At 45.3% G+C, this 24,104-nt stretch overlaps 1 protein-coding gene across 2 annotated transcripts in view; it reads right to left on the bottom strand.

Annotated features, from left to right (window-relative positions):
* Positions 1-24,104, bottom strand: part of GPC3 (glypican 3) — a 265,507-nt gene that overhangs the window by 50,430 nt on the left and 190,973 nt on the right. The window lies entirely within an intron of this gene.

A 24,104-nucleotide genomic window follows, 5' to 3' on the forward strand; every position in this document is an offset into this window, starting at 1 on the left:
CAGCAACAAAAGTCCTATCACCCTAGATCAGGGGCGGGCAAACTTTTTGGCCTGAGGGCCACATCGGGTTTTGGAAATTGTATGGAGGGCCAGTTAGGGGAGGGGGGCATGGCCCGGCCCCCACATCCTATTCGCCCCCCCCATTTCTCACCCCCTGATGGCCCACCCCCCTGGACCCCTGCCCCATCCACCCCCACCCCGCTCCCTGTCCCCTGACCGCCCCCAGAACCCCCGCCCCTGACTGCCCCCCACTCCCTCATCAGGCCCCTGCCCCATCCAACCACCCCTTTTCCCTGACTGCCTCCCTTCCGCCCTATCCAACCCCCCCCTTCCTTCCTGACTGCCTCGGGGATCCCTGCCCCCATTCAACTCCCCTGTTCCCTGCCCTCTGACTGCCCTGGCCCCAATCCACACCCCCACCCCCTGACCACCACCCCAAATTCTCCTGCCCTCTATCCAACCCCCCTGCTCCCTGCCCCCTTACCGTGCTGCCTGGAGCACCGGTGGCTGGCGGCGCTCAGCTGCGCAGCACAGAGCACCAGGTCAGGCCAGGCTCTGCAGCTGTGTTGCCCCAGGAGCTTACAGCCCCGCCACCCAGAGCATCACGCCAGCGGTGGGGCGAGCTGAGGCTGTGGGGGAGGGGCTGGGGGCGAGCCTCCCGGGCAGGAGCTCAGGAGCTGGGCAGGAGGGTCCCGCAGGCTGTAGTTTGCCCACCTCTACCCTAGGGTCAGGCTCTTATATCAGAGCCATGCAAAGTTAGTGGTGTGCACTGCTCCCGACGTGCAGTACAGGTGACATGAGCCAGAGAAGGAACGCAGAAAACCGGCAGGCCGGATGGGCAAATCAGCCAGCTCTTTGGCTAGTTGGTAGAGGTTACAAGGAAAAGGGGGCTGGAGCTTTAGGCTGGCTGTTCTGGTCACTCAATGCACCCAGGATTGTTAAGGGCAAGTGAAAAGAACAGGAGTACTTGTGGCACCTTAGAGACTAACAAATTTATTAGAGCATAAGCTTTCGTGGACTACAGCCCACTTCTTCGGATGTTGGCACTGTATAATTTCACTTGTCCAGAGAGGGGCTTTTGGCTATCCTGGGATACTAGAAAACCGCAATGACTCTAGCCTGGTTAAATGGCAGATCCTAGCACATAAGGGTGAGATTTTCAGAGGCACGCAGCCTTGTGCTAAATCCCATCAAGAGAGCATGTTTTGTAAAAGTGACTGGTCAAGACAGAACCTAACATATATGGTAGAAATAATGCAGCAAAAGAACTTTTAATTCATCCAAAGTAACTGAAAGTCTCTTCAAGCAGTAAAATTGCCTAGATATCTTTGTGTAAAGCCTTAACCAGTGCTTAATTTGTAATGAAGGAAGTGCCAGGGCTCAAGCAATTTTTTTACACTCATAACTGATGTAGCAAACGCAGAAGAGCTGGGACTGAACTGCCAAGCCCAGAGGTGCTGGGGCTTGTTCCCGACAAGCCCTGGTGCAAATTAAGCTCCTGCCTTAGCTAATCAGGATATGTTCCACAGCTAAAAACACTGAGTAAAATCAAATGTCTCTAATGAATGTAAGACTAAGATTAGTATCAAACACATGCTTGGAAATCCTTGATCCTGTTCCGTTAGTCAGGGTGGAAGGAAACGGGCACATTTTGGGTTATTGGTTTCCTCCTGCTGATCTTTCCCATTTACTGTTTCTAAAATAACCAAACTATTCCATCATAAACAGATTTGTTTTGAAAAGTTTGAGTCAGCCCGTTCATATATGCAGAAAAATTCCATCTGTACCACTACATAGCTAAAAGCTTGAATTTAATCTCCTGACATTAAAAAAAAAAAAAGTAACAGAGAAGATATTGCAAAATAGAAGCTTATTGCATCCTTTCGAGGTTTAGTTAGTTTCATCTGTTGCAGTGATGTGCATACCTCTCAAGGCATTTTTAATATCTGGAATCCGGGTTATACTTTTAAACTATTAAGCTGGCGTTAGAAAACAGCTCCCAAAATATTTAGTTGCTGGAGTTTATACAACCTTAGAGGAATGTTTTCAGCGTCTGGCTTCACATGTCCACAGCAATGTAAACACATATGTTACTGTTTCTATTAGAGTTGCATAACCTAATGAAAAGCAAATGGTTCGGACTCAAATCCATTTCATTTTTGCATTTCATGCCACCCATATTTACATGTTGCACACATTTAATAACTACCAATATAAAAAATACTGTTTTTTTAAAAAACATTAAAAAACAAAAATGTTTGCTTCACATATTTATAAATATGATGTATGGAAAATAGCTGTGAAATATTTTAGATATGTAGGAGTTGAAACAAAAAATTAAGGTGGACATTTTTGAACAATTAAATAGGCCGTTTGCTGGGGGCGTTGAGACTGCATTCTGAATGCCTAATACGAAAAGCACCTACAGATGGAACCCTGTGAAGTTCATAAACCTATTTGCATTTATAGAAAGACGATCACCTGTCACAGCTGATGTCTGCGTGGCTCTCTATTAAAGTACCAGCTATCTGGGTACACTCCCATATGGTAACACCAAAGAGAACTCCCACAGTAGATATACTTCCATCTGCTCCTTGGTTTCACACCATTGCTTCTCTTTCACAACAAACTCTCCTTCCCTTCCACTTTTTTCCTTTTTAATTTATACGGCTTTCAAAAGACTTCTACGAAAAGAACTCAAAGTGAATTAATAAATTACTGTGGAAAACGGAGAAGACTGAGTGGTCGGAATGGTATGACTTCATGTATCCTTTCAACAGCACCTACAGATCATCTTGTCACATACTTGAAGCCTGATCCAAAACACACTGAAGTCAAGAGGAGGGGGGAGAGAGGGGGCGTTTCCATTCACTTTAACAGACTGTGGCTTGGGCCCTCTATGGGCGTTCCCGAAGAACCTATTTTTCAGACGTTTGAACTCTTTCCCCGGAAAACTGCACGACCACTAAAATAATAGCAGTTGTGGCTATGGGCATAGCAGAGGGAAGATTTCACATGAGAGTATATTGTGCTCATTTAAGGCCCTTACACCTTTATTTTGATTAATAAATTTTCCCCTCCAAACCAAGTCAAAAGTAATTATGGAAACAATTTAGGAGAAATAGTGTTAAAAAGTAAACCACATAATAGCTCCTAATATTGGTCTCGTAGGTATATTACTGGCCTAGAGTATTCAGAGTGGCATGTTAATTTGTTGTGTACAGTCCATTCTCGGAGGTAGGTGAAATAACCTCACTTTGCAAGAGCAGAATTAGTATATTTATTATCAGGAGTTGGTGGCTGAGGTTCTGGGGCCTACTATGTGCAGCAGGTCAGACCAGATGACCATGATGGTCCCTTATGGCCTTAAAGTCTATGTGTATGTGTAGTGGGGGGGCATGGCCTCCCTCCAAGACTGAGAGGAGAAATCTAGCTCCACCCCTTGGTGGGCGGAGCCAGGCAAGCCACGCCCTTGCCAAAAGCAGAGGAGCGGGACAAGCCCTCAACCCAAGACGGAGCTCTGCTGTGCTGAGGACCCAAAGGAGGTGCCAGGACTGCCGACCGACCAGTATCCGGAGGAGCTACTGGGACTGACAATGGCAGTGTACCCCAGGGAGCTGGAGACACACTCAGATGAGGTCACAGGAAGTAGCCCAGGGATACTAGACATTATTCTGGTTGTGTTACCAGAGTGTAGGTCAGCGTGCTTCAGTGGGATCCCCATTGTTAGGGCCCTGAGCTGGGACGCGGTGGACTAGGGTGCACCCAGGTCCTCTTACCCCCTGCTGCCAGCCCCACCCCAGGGGTGGCAGCCTCCCCACCTCAGGGCCCTAAGACTGCTTGTTGTTCTATCAACCTCCGAGGATCAGAGCCTTTACACCACCTATTGCTCTGCCCTGCCCAGAGGGCCAGAATCCCTAGACTGCTAATTCCGGTGTTGAGCATTGCATCCATAGGCACAACACAGTGAGGGGGCATGGCCTCTGCCCAAGACTGATGGAGAGGAACAGCCATGGACCACTACACTATTGGGTTAAAAACCCGTGGCACCAAGTCTGAGAGCCTGGGTCAGCTGACTTTTGGGTTTGTGGAGTGTAGGTGTTTGGGCTCACAATGGAGCCTGGGGTTTGAGCCCCCCACCCCGCTTGCGGGTCAGAACCAGAACGCCTCAGAACCAGGCTCCTGCATGAGCCCAAACATCTACACTGCTATTCATAGTCCCACAGCCCAAGCCCTGCAATCCAAGTCAGCTGATCCAGGCAGACTCCGTGCCGTGGGTCTTCTATTGCAGTGTAAACATACCCTATGAGTCTAAGAGCTAGAAATTGGTGCAATGAGAAGACACACACCCAGTGCATCCCACAACCTCACAGAAGATGAAATGAAATTAAGTCAGTAACGTTAGAGCCAAATCCTGCAGCTGATATTTGTGGGGAGGGGGAACTACACAAAACCCAAACCACGTGCTGTTGTAATCTCACCTCTCCATAGGCAGGAGAGTTCCCACCCCATAAATCCAGCAGACCGTGGCAGTTTGGCTGTGTGCGGAAGGAGCTCAGGCTGCAGAGAGGCTGCACCAGGGGAATCTTTGCGCCCCCTGAAGCAGATTTCCCCCCGGTGCAGCATGGCTGGAGGCTTAGGCTGAGTATGGCCATGTGGTCCAAGACAATTTCGATCAACTACACTCCATGGAGAGGGAGCACAGGCCAGCAAATCCTACTGAAGGCACAGAGCTACACTGCTGGGGCTCCATTCTGGGGCAGGGAGGACGACTCCATCCTTCCTGACCTCTCCAGAGAACCTGTGAGCAGAGCTTGTTCCCTCATGCCGTGCACGGGAGCCACAAGTCTGTCCCCGCGGAAGGACGGCAGGATCAGGCCCATGATGCAGTCACTAATGGGCCCTTACTCTCAAAACAGGATACTATGGGGATGGGGGTGTCTTTCATTTGCGACACACAATGCTGCGAGGACGAAGCGAGGTACCAATCCTGCAGCTGCTCCAGACACCTACGCAACCACTCAGCTCTGCTCACACGGAACAGCTTGCAGAGTCAGGGCCTAGACCGGAGTTTGCCACGCCCACTCCCAGGCAAAACGTTCTCCACGGGCACTCCTTTAGACTGGAGTTATAAAATACCAGAGCCTGGAGGAGAACACCAGAGACGTTTCTTTCATTACTGACTTGAAACGGTAAACGTCTGGGAAACTTTAAGGCAGAGAATTAAGCCCTTGGAGACGTTCAGTGTTAATAAGCTGTCCTAGGGAAGGAATGTAAAGATGAGATGATCTCAAGTGTGTGTTTTCAAATATTAAATTATGGAGGACTTCCTAAATAGCTGTCTTTTGCGGGGGGAGGAGGAAGTCTGCAGGAAACTAATAGCTTAATCTCTCTGGATTTACAGAGATAACATAACAGGAACTTTGCCAGAAATGCTGAGAGAGCCCTGACTTTGAATGCTGATATTCAAGGGGCCGTAAGTCTCGGCACTCGGGGCTCCAAATAATGAGGACATATATCCCATCTGCTCTTTGCACAATGGGGAGTTGGAAGGGGTGACGGGGTGACAGGGGAAAGAATGTGAAATGCGAGCACAGTCCTGGATTCCTAGCAAGGTGCATGAAATCAGAGCCCTATCCTAGGGAAAGAGTTTGGGGTTACCATTTGCGAGGCTCACGTTAAATGCTGTCAGTTAACTCGGCTTAGCCATTCTTGCCTGAGAGGAACAAGGAGCGGATGCATTACAGTTTAACCACGAGGATGTAAAGATCTTAGTGCACCCAAGTGCTAATTTGTACGCTTAATGGGCTAGATCCTGATCTGAGGCCGTCAAATGGACACAGCATGGGCACGAGCCTGCCGAGTTCAGGCAAAACTTCTATTTCATTTCATGGGAATAATTCATGAGCAAGCCCTCCGAGATGTAGCCCTCCGAGATGTAGCTATGCTGATGGAAGTTCCCAGTGTAGACCAGCCCTTAGTTTGCAGCAAACTGGGATGTAAATCTACCTTGCGCTAGCCTGCCGCAGGCCGAGGGCCCGGGTGGTCCTCACTGCCACCCACTGAAAGTTCCCTGGTGTGCTTTAATCGCCTCCTGTTTCCAAGCAGGGTAGATCAAAGCACACTCCGTGGCTTTTAGCCTGCGGCAGCAGGCCCCATGGGGACACTTAGCGCACGGCAGGCTAGCACCCCTTTGACACAAACTCATTGTGGAGACAAGCCCTTAAGCAGCACTTGATTTAGTTGTTTTCAGTCAAAGCTAAGTTTTATTACTTGTATTACAGAGGAGCCACGGTCACGGACCAGAGCCTGGGCTCCCAGGTGCTGTAAGGCACAGAACAAAAAATGCTCCCCAGTAGACGTTTCCACTAAAAACGCCATTGAAGAAGTATGGGTGGGGCTGGCATAAGCATTCAGTGTTCGCCTACCTCTGCTCACACTAAAGTCAGTGAAACACAAACCGACTTCTCTAGGAGCAGTGTGAGGCCAGCACTGAAAATCCCTTTGATAACGTACAGCTCCATGTGAATATCGTTAGGTGCTTTGGCTTCTGCAAAAGTAGCATCCACAAGTCATTAAGTAACAATTACTACAGTCGACATGCTTTGTGGAGTTATATTTGGTGGACTGAACATAGTTTCTTCCTCTTTAAATAGCAACTAAACCTAAATGTTACCCTGCCATTAAAGCTAGTTCACGTCTTGTGGCTTCAAGTCTACGTTAAGAGGCAGAAAAATATACAGGGTAATGATCAGTAAAGTAGTATGTAACAATGAGCAAGTTTCAACTTAAGCACAATTTATCCAGCTGTAAGAGTTTGCAGCCATATCCAATCACCTCTCTGCCAAACCATAATGACAAAAATACACCACAGTTCTATAATGCACCCAATCCAAAATATAGAACAAGTTGTGGGAATGTGTTTATACACACACGTGTGTGTGTGTGTGAGAGGTATTTGTAAGGCACTTATCCCTTTGGTATTTAAGCATTGAATATATATAATATCATAGAATCATAGAAATATAGGGCTCAAAGGGACATCTAAAAGTCATGTCCAGCGCTCGGCGCTGAAGCAGGACCAAGTAAACCTAGACCAGCCCTGACAGGTGTTTGTTCAACCTGTTCTTAAAAACCTCCAGTGATGGGGATTCCTTAGGGTACGTCTACACTACCTGCCGGATTGGCAGGTAGTGATCAATCTATCGGGGATCGATTTATCGCGTGTAGTGTAGACGCGATAAATCGATCCCCAATCGCTCTCCCGTCGACTGCTGAACTCCAGCTCGGCGAGAGGCAGAAGCAAAGTCGACGGGGGAGCAGTGGCCGTCGATCCCATGCCGCGAGGACACAAAGTAAGTGATTCTAAGTCGATCTAAGATACGTCGACTTCAGCTACGCTATTCTCGTAGCTGAAGTTGCGTATCTTAGATCCCCCCACCCTCCCCCCCAGTGTAGACCAGGCCTTAGAGTCAGAAAGTTTTTCCTACCATCGAACCTAAATCTCCCTTGCTGCAGATTAAGCCCATTACTTCTTGTCCCATCTTCAGTGGGAATAGAGAACAACTGATTCCTGACCCCTTTAGAACAGCCCTTAATATATTTGAAGGCTGTTCTCAGATCCCCTTTAGCCTTCTTTTCTCAAGATTAAGCATGCCCTCATAGGTCAGGTTTTCTAAACCTTTTATCATTTTTGTTGCTCTCGTCTAGACTCTCTCCAATTTGTCCACATCTTTCCTCAAGTGTGGCATCCAGAACTGGACACTCCAGCTGAGGCCTCATGCGTGCTGAGCAGCGTGGGACAATTACCTCCTGCATCCTAATACAACACTCCTGTAAATACACCCCAGAATGATACTGTATTCGCCTTTTTTGCAGCTACATCGCACTGTTGACACCTATTTAATTTGTGATCCACTTCAGCAGTACTACTGCCTCGCCAATTAGTCTCCATTTTGTAGTTATGATTTGATTTCTCCTTCCTATGTGTCGTACTTTGCACATCTCTTCATTGAATTTCATTGTGTCGATTTCAGACCAATTCTCCAATTTGTCAAGGTCATTGTGAATTCTAATCCTGTCCTCCAAAGTGTGTGCCACCCTCGGAGTTTGCTGTCATCAACAAATTTTATAAGCATACTATATTCACTCACACACACACACACACACACACACACACACACACACACACACACAGTACCTGATAAAAGATAAATATGGGCCCCATCTTCAGCTGGTGAAAATCATCACAGCTCCATTACATTCAAAGGACCAATGCCAGTTTGCATCAGCTGAGAACATGTCCCATTTGTATCTTTCCCAGGAGGGGACAGGACACACATGAAGAAAATAATCCAGTAGCTTTAAAGTTTGAACCTCTAAGGTCGACGTGGCTGAGAATGTTGGCCCACCTCAACTCGGATACCATCCCAAAGAGAAGATTTAAATACATCTTTACCCCATGTAACGTGACCGGATATAACACGAATTCGGATAGAACGCGGTAAAGCAGTGTTCCGAGGGGGACAGGGCTGCGCACTCCGGCGGATCAAAGCAAGTTCAATATAACGCAGTTTCCCCTATACCGCGGTAAGATTTTTTGGCGCCCGAGGACAGCATTCTATCGGGGTAGAGGTGTATAAACAACCCTGTTTATGGCACTGTTCATAATATGGCTTGTTTTGTGGTAACTTACTGCAGATAAGGCTGTCTGAGGCAGCAGTTCTCAAACTTCGTTGCATCGCAACCCCCTTCTGACAACAAAAATTACTGCACGACCCCAGGAGGGGGGACCAAAAACTGAGCCCGCCCAAGCCCCACCGCCCTGGATGGGGTGTGTGTGTGCAAAGCCGAAGTTTGAGGTCTTCAGTCCCAGGTAGGGGGCCTGTAACCTGATGTAACCTGAGCCCTGCCGCCCTGGGTGGAAGGGCTTGGGATTCAGCCCCGGGCGGAGGGACTCCGGCTTCAGTCCCAGGCCCCAGCAAGTGTAATCCCAGCCCCAGTGACCCCATTAAAACAGGGTCGCGACAGTTTGAGAACTGTTGGTCTAAGGCATTCCCGTTTGTTGTACATTATATACCGGCTTAATCGACAGATAATTCATAACTGCATAGTGACCAGGTTTACAGACAAAAACAGAAGGGGCAAATACACAACCGGAGTAATAACCCAGCTGGATTTGAACTGGCTACTGGTGAAAAGTTCTATTGCTCATCCTTCTTAATGAGTGCGTTATACAGAACCTTCCAGCTTACCACCCACCCAAGACATCCTGCCCTTGCGGTTTTCTCTTCTAAATATAAGCACAGTAACAGTTCCGACACATTTTTAATATCTTTATAGCCCTTCAACAGAAATCTGCATTTCACTCCTTAAACTGTAGCCTAATTTGGCATTCTTATCTTAGACTCGAGATTCACAGCACTGCACACCGTCCACTTCAGTTTACGATAACAAACACTGAAATCATGCCTACAAACCCAGATGACATATCAAAATTGAGCCAGAACTACCCTGCCCTTTTAAGCCAAAAACATTCATTGCAACATAATTTAAAAAAAATAAAATATAAAACAAACTCAGCAGTGAAATGAATTGTTTATTAGGGTGAATACAGATGATTTCTGTCAAACGAAAAATTCCCTAAGGAGCCGAGGGAAGTTTGAATTCATATTTGTAAGTCTTCTGGTGAACATATCTGTCCTTTAATTTAGTTTGCATGACTGAAAGAATTTAATAAAAATGTTCCAAGAGTTTTGCTGAAATTCTTACCATATTTGTAGTAAGCCTTTGGAATATGATCAAACGCACACTGGAAAAGACTGAGATTGAGCTTGCAGCTAAAATAATATTCAGAATTATCATGGAAATTTAATAATCAAATCTACACAATTGCAGTAACTGTCCTCGTTTTGGACTCTCCCTTCTGCTTCACTGTGCTGTCCCTGTGTCTCAAGGAAGGGCATACTAGGGATAAGTCACAGCAGTGGGGTTCAGGAGATGTAAGCACCCAAATGGTCAATAGCATCCATTCATTTTGGGTGGCTTCTTCTAGGCGACTCAAGGGTACCTTAAAATGATGAAACTACGATTCCTTTTGCACCTATCACAAACAAGCCTACACCCACTCACTCCTAGAGACACAATGCAAATGGACAGAATTTGGAAAACACTCCTGAAACGCTCACTAAGTCAGGGGTTTTTCTCTTAAATACGCAGCTTCTGAAAATACTACTTTGATCCCCCCAAAATTAAAAAAAAAAAAATATCATGAGTGGAATCCTGACCTTTAAACCTGTGAGATTGAACAATTTATGGGGGTATTTAAATCATGGCTGAATCATGCGAAAGCTGCAGATTTTAATGTGATGCTTTCCCCTTTTACAGGCTCAGTCTATCAGCCAGGAGTATATATGAAACACAGCTGTGGCTGGTCTGCTTACAGAGATCATTATCTGATCACAAGACTGCAGAGAAGTGACCCATTTCAACAGGGGCAGTTGTTTTTTAAACTCATGTGTTTTGAGCGTTGTGGCCTGATCATATACAAGCATGTAACAAAAAGAACCAATCCTTCCACACACACCCCCATACCTACTAGTCCTAGAAATAACAAGAACCAAATTTAGTTCTTTTATTCACAAGTACCAGTTAGCATTATATAGTCCACCAGCTCCAGCCGGAGGAGTGGGGATACCCTTCACTCCATTCCTTTCCCGTTCACTGGCTCCACTCAGATCATCCACCCTGCAGATGGAGGCCCCAATCCTGCAAGTGACTGCACATGGGAAGAATTCTGCACCCATGCGGGGCCCCATCGATGGCGTTTTGTGCTGATGCGGCGCAATGTATGTAATGCAGCAGGACTTATTAAACCAGAGACGTTGCTCAGTCCCGCTGGCAGCAAATTATCTGTTAAACTCAACGTCCATTGGCAGCATGCGCTAAACAAAAAAGCAGGGGGTGGGTCATTATAAAGAAAACAACAAGGAGCTCATTTTTGTTGGGAGAGGTCTGAATTGTGGTTGACTTTTGGAAGTTTGACTTTGCTACACCTTGGCAGTATATAAGAGGCAGAGAAGAAACCTGTTCCTAATTGTACTCCTATTTCAAACTCAGCACAGTAAGGAGTAATTGCTAATCAAATGTTAATAAAATGGATACAGACACTGGGTCTGGAAAAGTCATTTTCAGCACTTAGGAAAACAACCAGGAATGTCAGCTGTTTTTTCACCTGCTCTAAAAGGAAATACTTGGCTGTTACCCATGACACCCGCCTTTAGCCCACTGTACAGAAATCTGCTAGCAATCTCCAGGTTTGAATTACATACAGACAGCTAAAGAAAAGCATCTTTCTGCTAAGCTAGAGATCACTGCTTCACTTGCCACTTATTTCTCAAACTTCAAGGTTTATCTCCCTGCATGCCCAAATGGTATCATGAAATGACCTATCACACAAATGGAAATTCTTCCCTGAAGGAATTTCACATTTCAATAGACTCCAGTCACAATAACAAGATTCCCCTATAAATACCCTCCACAAAGCATTATACTCTGCCCAGTAGCAGTTTAGTATTTACACCTCTACCCCAATAAAATACAAATTTGGATATAACGCGGTAAAGCAGTGCTTCGGAGGGGCGGGGCTGCGTGCTCCGGCGGATCAAAGCAAGTTCGATATAACGCGGTTTCACCTATAACGCGATAAGATTTTTTTGGCTCCCGAGGACAGAGTTATATCGAGGTAGAGGTGTATGTTGTGTTCCTTAGACAAAATTAATTTTAAGAAGTAATTTTAGCTGCCCTCACCCCAAAAGAAAAACATTGGCTAACGAGGCCTTCACTAATGAACCAGCAGAAGTTTTCATTCACGGTTTGGTGGTCTCTTCCATAATACCAGTTTGTTCTTTGATGAATGCTTCGCAGTGAGTCTCTGTATACTATTTCCCAGGTTAACAGAAAACCCTTTTTTAATGTTTGCATTCTCAGATGAAAAACAGACTCTCGGTGAATCACAACCTGTAGCATCTTTGCCATCCACTTGTGTTCCTTGGAGTAGGAATGTGATCCCTGGCAGGCTGGCTCAAAGCAGTGACATATTTCAGCCAGTACCTGGTCTCAGACCAGATGTTTCAGAATAAGGTACAAGAAACCTCACATTGGACTATTACAGAATAACCTGCCCATACACAAAGTTTCTTTTTAACACCTTCAATTAGAGGTTGGCTCATACCCTGAAGCACAAAAGTTTATAGCCCATAGAACAGTGGCTGTTCCCATTACATGTATTGATAGAGAATCCCTTCTGAAATCTTACTCACTGCTTGGCCTCAGTGCTATCCAGTGGCAATGAGTTGCATGGGGTAATGATGTGCTTAGGGGGGAGGGATAGGGATCAGGGGGGGAAAAATTATCAGGGACAGTACTTGGTCCTGTTGGGAAGGCAGGAGACTGGACTGGACTGGATGACCTTTCAAGGTCCCTTCCAGCTCTATGAGATAGGTATAGCTCCATATTAAATGTATTCTGTAAAAACAAGTATTTTCTTGTCAGTTTTAAATTTGCCTTTCAGTTTCTTTGACTGACCCATTGTTCTTCTATTATGAAACAGAGTAAACAGAAGTGCCCGATTTAGCCTTTTTATACCATGCGTTATTTCACCCCCTCCCAGCTGTCTCCCTTCCAGGGCCGGCTCCAGGCACCAGCTTCTCAAGCAGGTGCTTGGGGCGGCCGCTCCGGAGAGGGGCGGCAGGTCCAGGTATTCGGCGGACGGTCCCTCACTCCGCCTGGGAGTGAAGGACCTTCCGCCGAATTGCCGCAGCAGATCGCGATCGCGGCTTTTTTTAGATCGCGATCGCGGCTTTTTTTTTTGTTTTGGTTTTGGCTGCTTGGGGCGGCCAAAACCCTGGAGCCGGCCCTGCTCCCTTCTAAACAGTCCCATTCTTTTTCAACCTTTCTTCCAATGCAAGCTCACCCCTGTTTATCTAGTGCCTGTCTCTCAAACTCCCTTTATTTGAGACAAGGTCATTGGTCCAGTTCCATACCCCACACAAACCAGCGTGGGCTCTGCTCTCTGCTGCTAGCACAGCAGGATAGGCATGCTAGGGTGAGGTGCTAGTGTTGTAATGGTTCTAGTTCTTTGTCATCTCCCCAAGCCGTGGGGCAGGGTAACCCCCGACTGCTGGTAAATTGATTTTTCTGGCCTTCTCCTGATAGCATGAAGATGCCAATAATGGTGGTGATTTACTGGCCAAATGGACACATTATTTCTATGAGTCCTTGGCTTAATTTGAGCTGAGCTCTTGAAACTGACAACATCCCCCCTGGGTCAAGGAAAATGGATACAGATCCCTACCCACCTCCTAATTAAAATCAGCCCATATTGGTTGTTTAAATCGATCTCAGCAGGCGGAGGAGCTGACAAGCCATTCCCAATTCCTCCTCGGTGAAATCCAGTGTCTCTCACCGGCGAGTGATGGAGGGGACTGGACAGGATGACTGCTCTCCGAGCAAGCAATGATTAGTTAACTTTTACTGGCACCTTTACAAACAGGATGATTTAATCCTAGCTGCCCTTGCACTCAGATAGGGAAGGTGTTACTTCCCAGCACATACACACAGTGATACATCATGGGGCACATGAGAAAAATAGATTACCTGGGATTTACGACCAGCTCATTCGCTTTCTTTTGGCCATTATTCTGAATCACCAGTCCCTTGCCATCTCTCTTCCCACGTCTGTGAATAAAGTCTATTTATGGTTTGTTTTGGGGTTCAGATAGGAAGGAAGAGGAGAACATTAAGGGTAAGGAAAGAGGCCATATGGCCCGTCCAGGCCTGCTACAAAACCAGGAAGTAAAAATCTATTCATGACTCATCATCTGGACCTCAGCTCTAATCCAAGGTGTTAGCTGCAGCTCTCTCCCTATGAACAGTTCAATGCTCTCGCTCTCGCTCGCATTTATTTCTCCTACAGTATTTGATTTTAATGCTCCATTTGGCACTTGGTTCCATCTCGTGTCTGCCTTATTTATGTGTGTCTCCCCTCCTCCTTACCCGGATGCTGCCCCGGAGTCACAGCCCGCAGAAGTCAATGGAAAGACCGACCACTGATTTTAATGGGCTTTGGATCAGGCCCTACGTGTGTTTTTCCTCTTCAAATGAGCTACTAATGCAAGCAGCTTATCAGAACCACGCTGGAGCCTTTCCTTCCAGGATCCTGTCAGCTCCTATGAGACACCCTCTTCTTTCCTTTCTCCACGTTAACCTGAAAGTCTGGCCACTCTCTTCACCTGCCAAACCCGTAACTGCTTTGTATGGGCTGCACTATACTTTATAGAATCATAGTATCGTAGGACTAAAAGGGACCTTGAGAGGTAATGTAGTCCAGTCCCTTGCATACGAGGCAGGAGGTGTTTGTCTGACCGGCTCTTAAAAACCTCTAATGACAGAGATTCCACAACCTCCCTGAGCAATTTATTCCAGTGCTTAACCACCCTGACAGTAAGGAAGTTTTTCCTAATGTCCAATTTAAGCGACCCTTGCTGCAATTTAAGCCCATTGCTTCTTGTCCTATCCTCAGAGGTTAACAAGAACAATTTAGCTCCCTCCTCCTTGTAACAACCTTTACGTACTTGAAGATTGTTATTAGGTGTCCCCACACTCGGTCTTCTCCAGACTAAACAAACCCAATTTTTTCAATCTTTCCTCATATGTCACCTTTTCTAGACATTTAATCATTTTTGTTGCTCTTCTCGGGACTTTCTCCCATTTGTCCACATCTTTCCTGAAACAGGGCACCCACAACTGGACACAATACTCCAGTTGAAGACTAATTAGCATGGAGTGGAGCGGAAGAATTACTTCTCATGTCTTGCTTACAACACTCCTGTTAATACATCCCAGAATGGTGTTTACTTTTCTTACAAGTGTTACACTATTGACTCATATTTAGCTTGTGATGCACTCTGACCCCCAGATCCCTTCGGGCAGTTCTGCCAACTCGGATGCTACTCATGGCAGATTAACTCCTGCTGATTTTTACACATACCCGCTATATTGGGCCTAAGACATCGCTTGGCCTTACCCATATATCTGGATACATGGGGGTAAGGAAGCCACGTTAATTTCTACTTGTGGAGGAACTCCTGGACCTTGACATCTGCACAAGAAGGGCAGAGTTGATTGTTTAAGACAAAATTGAGATTGTTACAGATGCTCTCTTCCCTAGTTAGATTTTGACCAGTTTCTAAATTGCATCAGGTCATCATCTTCAAGCTTTCAGGTTACACAATCAGACACAGGAACACGAAGCGGGAGAGGAGGCAATTTCCTCACCGTGTCAACTCTTTAAGGCATGGACTTGTCATTTGCTATATACTTGGACAGCTCCCAGCACAATGGGGCTCAGCCAGTTTGTGGCCTGCTGGTATTACCGCAATATAAGTGTTAACTAATAATAGCTACTCCTAACAGATGCATGCACTCCTTACCGATCAGATCTGTACCAGCGATCCTAAACTTCTGCTCTCTCTGATGCTCCCCAGTCTCACCACTAGGAACGCCACAACCCAATTTCCCTTCTGTTCCACTGGCAATTCTCTTCCCCAAAACAAGGGCCTCCATTCTAAGCCTTCTATCTTCCACGCAACTAACTGCCCTGGCCAACAGCCATGCCTCTTATTCTCCAAGACTATGTGAGTGGCACTCTCCCAGGGCAAGGTTAGCTTTAAAAGTAGCTCTCCAACTAGTACAGTAGCTGGATTGCAGGAAGGGGATAAAAAGATTGTATATTATATAAATATATCTATAAATAAAACAGATCTAGAATTAAGTGAGTGGGTAAAATGTATCCGTTTATCTTTCCGATCTGAAGTGTAAAGAGGGCTGATGTATAAGCTTGTCTGTTTACTGGACCGGATCACTCAGTCTTCTTTTGCACCCTAGGGGACTGTTTTTTATAAACAGTTTGTCTCTTTATAGAGGCAGCGTCTCAGGTGCAAATGCTAGCACCGGGCTACCTGGATGGATCCACAAATCAGATAGACAGGCACCTAGGCACTCGTATCTGCTCTCACAGGCAGTTGTGGGCGCAATCATTTGTTGACCACAAAGAAGGCCCTTTTCAAAATCAGGCCCAACAAATACACTCTGTATGCCTGGGAGCAGAGCCAAGCCGCTCAGGTAGATTCTCTCATCATTTTAGCATCCAACTGAAACATCTCAGACGTTTGTTTCTGTTCAGTGCTGGTGACTTTATACCCCTCCACTGATGCACTAACAAAGGCACTTAAAGAGCAACACCCTGTACCCGGCCCTAGAGAATTAATCTGCCGGTGCACAAGGTTAGTAAAACCTCCTGGGCGCACAGAGGAGCTGGCCAAGAAGAAATGTATATGAAAAAGCTCCTGCTACTCATCAGATCTCTTGGCTACTTTAAGGAGCATCTTCTATAATCCCCCGGGCAATTTTATCCCACAGCCAGAGAAATCTCTGAGTTTCACACAGGACCTTTTCATACATGTTCTCAGAAAGACCAACCAATAAAAACACAACTAGTCATTTAAATATTGTACAATAACAATAATCCTCAAGGCACGGGCATATACAGGCAATAAGTGCTCTTGCAGTTTAAACTCCTTAGCTTGGTCTCAACACTTAATCAGCTGCAAAAGCCATTTACTGCTACATACATTACAATGCCGTGGGCACTGGAGTATCATGAACGGCTTTTGCACTTGGTTAAAAGTTGAAACCAAGCTGAAGAGTTTAAAATGCAAAAATATTTATGGGTAGTATATGCCAATGCCTTAAAGATTCTGTGTGTGTGTGTGTGTGTGTGTGTGTGTGTGTGTGTGTGTGTGTGAGAGAGAGAGAGAGAGAGAGAGAGATACACATGCACACATAGAAAATGTGTAATATATAAATACTAAAGCCCAAAGTTACAGTGGACTTACTGAGTAGCCAGTGTATCAGTTATGATTCAAAACACCTGCTTTAATATAAATACCTGGGATTTCTGAGGTGTCACAGTAAGAACATGAATACCGTCAATCATTACTAGACATTGAAAAAACTTCCATTCATTCTCTGGTGACAATATGGATTGGCTGGAAACTTAAGTGGCTGATGTCATTCCATCTCAAGCTGTGATCTGATCAGGTCTCACTAACGAACCACAGTCAGGTCTGATCAGTATGTAGAGAGGATACCTACAAGAGAAACCTCCATGCTATAGAAAGTAGTGTCAGTTCTTTAATGGGTGTCACACTTTCTCTCAGTCAGTACTGAACCAACATTCAGCATCAGGCTAAAAAAAAAAAATAATAAAAAAAAATAATGGAGATATCCCATCTCCTAGAACTGGAAGGGACCTTGAAAGGTCATCGAGTCCAGCCCCCTGCCTTCACTAGCAGGACCAAGTACTGATTTTGCCCCAGATTCCCAAGTGGCCCCCTCAAGGATTGAACTCACAACCCTGGGTTTAGCAGGCCAATGCTCAAACCACTGAGCTATCCCTCCCCCCCCATAGGAGCAGAAGGATTTTGGATGAGATGCTCAACTGAGTTCTCGACCACGTATGGTCATTAAAGAGACCACAACACCTTTAGCAAGAGTGTGGTTGTTAAGTCCTGGCCTCCCTACATTTTCCTGGAAGCTTAAAGTAGATTCATCGATTCTATGGCCAGACGGGACCATTGTGATCATCGAGCCTGACCTCCTGTACAGCACAGGCCATAGGACTTCCCCAGAATAATTCCTATTTGAACTAGAGCAGATCTTTTAGAAAAACATCCAATCCTGATTTTACCATATTCTTCTTCATTTCATCTCCTAAGCTGTGCATAGCCCTACCATGCATGGTTTAAACCCTAACGATGGCTGGATTTCTTTAAAGTGAAGTGATTACTGCAAACATACATTGTTAGTAAAGCACTTTCAGATCATTCAGGATGAAAGGCGCCATATAAATGTAAATAATAAATAGCTACAACAAATTAATACCAGCCTGTGTTATTAGACAGAATCCAGAAGGTGGATTCATCTCTTTGACATTCCCTGCTAGCATCTGGAAAGGACATGTGGGTATGTACCAAACAAGGATACATATTAATGTTTCTGGGACAGGAAAGACATGAATTTGCCTCATTCTTTTCCCCAACTAACAGAGAATAAATCAGAGGAATGGACACATCACATTCATGAGATTTACAGCTCAATCATTCAAGATTTGAGAATGAATCCTCTAGAGGAGGGAACAGGTCTGGCCTATTCTAGTGTTTCAGTTTGGGATTGTCACACCAGCCCCTAGAACAGAAACTATAAATGCTGGAACCCGCCAGATCTAAAGGAAGGTGTGGCAAAAGGCTCTTTCGGAGCAGGCGCTCACTGGTTTTATCCCCAAGGCCACAAGTATGAAGCTAGCTGACAGCTGGGCTGTGTGTGTGTGTGTGGGGGGGTGTTACAGATCATTATGTACTCTCTCCTACTCAGATTTACCAGAAAACCTACCACATTTTAAAATGAAGACATGCAGCTCCTTCCTCTAACCCATTTTGTGTTGTAAGCAGCTATTAGCATCAATCTTCCTGTCTCAATGCACAATTAGGGTTCCCCCCGAACCCCAACCCCAGAACTTAAGCTATCGCTCATCTTTGGGGGCCAGCTTTGCAGTGTGACACTCCTAGCTTTGGGTTGCCATTCCCCTCACCCAATCCCCGTGGTGGTTCCTCTGTTTGCCAGAAGCTGGGAATGGGCGACAGAGGATGGATCACTTGCTGATTCCCTGTTCTGTTCATTCCCTCTGGGGCACCTGGCATTGGCCACTGTCGGCCGACAGGATACCGGGCTAGATGGCCATTGATCAGACCCAATATGGCCATTTTTATGTTCTTAAATATGGCAGTGTCCCAGTAAAAACCCAGAGGCAGCAATAGCAAGGATTTAGAAACTTTGCAGGTGAATTCTGCCCAGCCTGCTGAGAAGAGAGCCAACATCCCGGCTTTTTTCCTCACTCGCCCTACTGCAGGAGTAACAGATTGCAATAACTGGCTACTATGCAATCAAGTTCATTTAAAAAATATTACTCCCGTTACTGGTTCCCTTTCTTTAAAATGTAAGAAATCAGATTGACTTTCAGGTCAGACAGCCACACAGGGCCCCCCCCGGGGGCCATGGGCAGGAACACACAGTCACACTCTACACAAAACTATTCCGTTGTCAGAGATGATCAACACTTATACATTTTGACACAATTTAAATTTGGAAAATTTTCAGCACATCTCCATTTTTAACCAACTCTAGAACTAGCTGAAATGTTGATCATTTTGATTACATTTTCATGTTTACAAAAAGTGATTAAAACATTTCCACAACATTTGTTTGCAACAGTTTTCCCCAGCCATCTTTAGCCGATACCATTTCTACTGGAAAGTCAAAATGGACCGAAGCAACAGCCTGTTTAGGGACAAAAATACAGTGAAACCCCCATGCTCAAGGCAGCACCAAATATGGCTGCTTATTGGATCTGGTTTTTCAAGTATGTATTTATCATTTGAGAGGCTATCCATCACATGAACTATCTTCTACAGTATCGATAAGAATTTTCTTCTAAATTATGAGGACTAGACTCAGAGCAAGAAGCTGTTTGATATGATGAATTGGGCCCATAGTAACTACCGTAGTCTCTTAATTGGACATCTATGCATCCAATGGTTGGTGTGATTTGTGATTTAACAACAATTCCAAGTTTATTTCCTTCATAACAGGATAAAGTCCAGCTACACTTACAGGATATCTGGTGTTTGTTTTCCAGTGCCATTGTGCATCAGCTGCATGTTTTGATGCAAAGAAAATTAATCCAGTTTAAAAGGTATTTTTTCAAATGATCTCCACTGTATTGTTTCAAGCACACACTCTGCAGGACACACCTGACCCTCTTCGTATGAGCAGCAATTAAGCACTACAGCTGATATTAGAACTGAAAACACAAAAATGGAGTTCTTCACCTTTTCTCATGCTATTATCTAGTTACAGAGCAATATAGATTAGAGGCCATGATAAGGTGAAATGGCTTAACTAGTAATATGTTAACATGTCAAACTTAACAACATGGGGTGAAATCCCAATCCCATGGAAGTCAATGGCAAAACGCTGAGTGACTTTCATGAGGCCGGGATTTCTCCCCTGGTGTTTACAGCCTGAAATCCTACAAATGCTAGTTTTATTATATCCCAAAACCCAGCCCTTGTTGATTCCCCTGAGCACACCGGCTTAGTAAAATATTGGTTTTGCCATGAAAAAGAAATAAGATTGATTGATTTGTCGTCCACTAAGAACTCATTGATCCAAATGTTCGATTTGATCCTAGGCTCACTGAATCAAATGATCCGTGGAAAGGAATGCGTGATTAGCAAGAAGAGGTGCGATGGAGCGTCCACCTCACACAAAGCCTGTTAACCTCCTAGGCTGCACCTGAAGGAAAGCCAGGGACTGATGAGGCCTACTGGCTGAAGAAGCCCAGCTGCGGGAGGAGCTGAGCTAGACACATAAAGACAGGAAGTTGGTGGTAAGACAAGGCTGCGAGGAGGAAGGCACTCCCTAGAGAGGAGGGGAGTTGGCTAGGTGCAAAGAGGAGATCTGGGGCCCTGCCTTGGACTACAGACTCTGGCAAGAACCCAAGAGGGGGTGAGGAAGCTCCAGTGGTAACTTTGGGATAAGCCAGAAGATAGGGAAGACTGGTAGGAAAGAGCCAAGAGAAACAGCGACACAACTGGCATTTGAGCAGACTCTGGTTGCTAGGCATAGGGTCTCTGGGTTGGATCCCGGAATAGTGGGCAGGCCTGGATTCTCCTGCTGGCCACCGGAAAGGTGGCACAGAACGGGAAGTGGATTGAAAGACTGTCTGAGACTGCAGAGAGATTGTTTGGCTGGTGGGCTTGGAAGGGGAGGACTAGAGTGACCTGGCTAGAGGGCTGAGTCACAAAGGGGGAGCAGCCGGAGTCCAAAGGGGCGAAAGGGTGAACAACCCAAGGAGGGGGAAGTCAGACCGGTTGAGGGTTAATCCACAGATGAGCCACAAGGAGGCATCTCAGCAGTGAGCGGTTAACCCCATGACAAGGTGAGATTGAAATTTTTGGGGAAAAATTTGAGATTTTTCTTTTTTGCCTTTAGTTTTTTTTAAACACAGGAATGTCCCTTTTCTGGTCCCCTCCCATCCCTTTCTGAAGTTCATGCTGAGGGAAAGTATCAGGGAGTAGCCATGTTCGTCTGTATCCACAAAAACAACAAGTAGGCCGGTGGCACCTTAAAAACTAACAGATTTATTTGAGCATAAGCTTTCATGGGTAAAAAACCCACTTCTTCAGATGCGCTCTTGGTAGATGCAGCCGAAAAGGATACTTCCTTCACCTATTAAAAAGCACCTCTCCGTTCTCATTATGTAAAAAACTCTGGGTGTGACAAAGGCTCAAAGTGCTTTGGGGTTTTATGGTAAAATCCGACATGTTTATGTCTTTCCAAAACCCATGACCAATCTGTGTAGGAAATAAACTATCCATGGACGGATTCTGCTCTTACTGAAGTCGATGGGTGTTTTGCCATCAACTTTAATGATAGCAGGAGTGGTTTCTTCCCTGGTTTTTTCTACCGCTCAGTATTATAGGGTTAAATTCACATGTGTACAGAAGACCAGCATGAGGAATACGCACCACTAAAATCCTATTTTGTGTGCTAAGTAGGATTTAAGTGGTGCATAGGACTCAGACCAGTCCCGTGCACAGGGGTGAATTTCACCCTTAGGGAACAGTGTCAGACTGTTCGCTGCACCACGGCATAGCATTACGTTTACCATGGCATTTGTACTATCCCGTAGACTTAAAATGGGAAATACCTCAAATTCCAGAGACCATTTAACGGCTGCAAGCACTGGCTGGTCTACACTGCGGGGGGGGGGGGGGGGGAAATCGATCTAAGATACTCAACTTCAGCTACAAGAATAGCGTAGCTGAAGTCAACGTATCTTAGATCGACTTACCTCCCATCCTCACGGCGCGGGATCGATGGCCACAGCTCCCTCATTGACTCTGCTTCCGCTTCTCACCCTGGTGGAGTTCCGGAGTCGATGAGAAGCGCGTTTGGGGATCAATTTATCGTGTCGAGACAAGGTGTGATAAATCGATCCCCGATAGATCAATTGTCAGTACAACAGTCTAGAAACCTAAGTTTCAATACATTGACCAGAAAGTCAGACAGAGGCAGATTATTCCTTAGCCAATAATAGTTTAAAAAATCAATTCAATTAACTCAAGGCTGATTTAGAAAAAAAACCCACTCTGTGTGACCTATTCTTAGCCTGTTCTCACACTAAACCCACACTAAATAAACCCACACTAAATAAAGTCGGGATGTTTGTAGACGGAGCCCTGACATGTGGCAATGGTTTTTAAAAGCCAGTGTTATGAAAATGTCCAAGGAAAGAACATTATTTTGGGAATTAAAAACGAGATATAGTCAAACCTAATTTTGTTTTAATTCACGCATGTCACATGTCCCCTAATTTAACTGGCCTAGCAGATCTCTTGTAATTGCCGCTTGCATATGCAGTCCGACTCGGCGAGCGAATATTTACAATGGTGCGTTAACGAGAGCTAATGAATGGCATCTGAGTCACCAAAGGACAATGTAGTCAGCCTTTAAAGACCAGACCTAGACTTGGTGGAGCTACAGATTATTTCATGTAGTAGAAAAAGGAATTAGCGGATACATCCCAAAACACATTTATCATTTAAAAAAAAAATCTTCTGTCATTTTATTTAATAGTCTTAAATATAAATAATTGTGAAGTCTGGTTGCTTTCAACAGCATGTGGTTTTAATATTTTAATTGCTACAAACAGTTTCCGAACGTTGCCCAAAAAGGCATGCCCAAGTAATTAGTTTGTTTATTACATTTCTTGGGAGGATTTGATAAATTATATTCTGTATATGCAGCAGTTTGAGTAGTGTAGTACTAATACGTTCATTTCAAAACTGGAAAATTAGCCAGCCGGGACTCATTTTGTTATGCGCTGTTAAATACTGTGTGTTCACTGATCACTATTGGGTATCATTTTATTTTAAAATCAGGCATTTTACACACATTTTGCTAATTATGATGCGATCATATGGTTACCAGATTAAAATGCAATGTTAGCGGGAGATACGGCAATGTCTAATACAATGCATCAGGAGGGGATTTCATCAAATCTGTCTCTAGCTTTCCAGAGTGGAAAACACATTTCTGAAAGACTTGTGAAATCCTCAGGGTCTCCCATAACACATTTAACAAGATGCCCACTTGAAACAATCTACTGACATTATCCAGGAAAGTCGTTTTTGCAACAGCCACACGGCTCCCTCTTAAATATCACCGTCAGCGGGTGCATTGCCACGGGTAACATCAGGCACCTGGCCCACACCTTGATCATTGCTGGAATGCTGTGATGACTTTCCATTGAAGAGCTACAGTTACTGCAGGAAATGATAGTCTCCCTAAGTCCACCTCACCCTTTCCCCCGAGTAGCATCATGGCAGCTGCTAGCCCTTGTAAGGAGAGCAGCAATCTCAACACGGTTTGGGCACCATATTTGCTGGCTTTCTATCTGCTAAAGGTGGGGCAGACAGACTGTCTTCCTTTGCCTGCAGATGTCCCAACTGCTCAGCAAATGCACGGCTGTCATTATTCTGTATATGCCACAGTATATGCCAGGGATGTATTCCCAGCCACTAAGTCAGGATGGTCTTGCTTTACCAAGGTGGGGGTTGGAGGGAAGCTAACAACCCCACCTTGGTAGGTCCCTTGGGATTCAGGCATTCCATCAGGGGCGTAAGAGTGTGATACAGTTTCCAGGCCTGTTTTGTTTATATTAGATTCCGTAACATCCTAGTCTTTTGCCCACTTTCCAGATGACCCTGTGCGAGCACAGCCTCCATCGCGACTGCTCTCAGCAAGTACTGAATACATAATCTCAGTCAATCCAACAACCTTTAAACACGCCTGTGGAAGCTTCGATTCCCATTCTGCAAACCCTGTGTGTGTGTTGTGCCACTGGGCGGCCTTTCATCTTT

The sequence above is a fragment of the Malaclemys terrapin genome, chromosome 9, assembly GCF_027887155.1.
Source record: "Malaclemys terrapin pileata isolate rMalTer1 chromosome 9, rMalTer1.hap1, whole genome shotgun sequence".
Lineage (NCBI taxonomy): Eukaryota > Metazoa > Chordata > Testudines > Emydidae > Malaclemys > Malaclemys terrapin.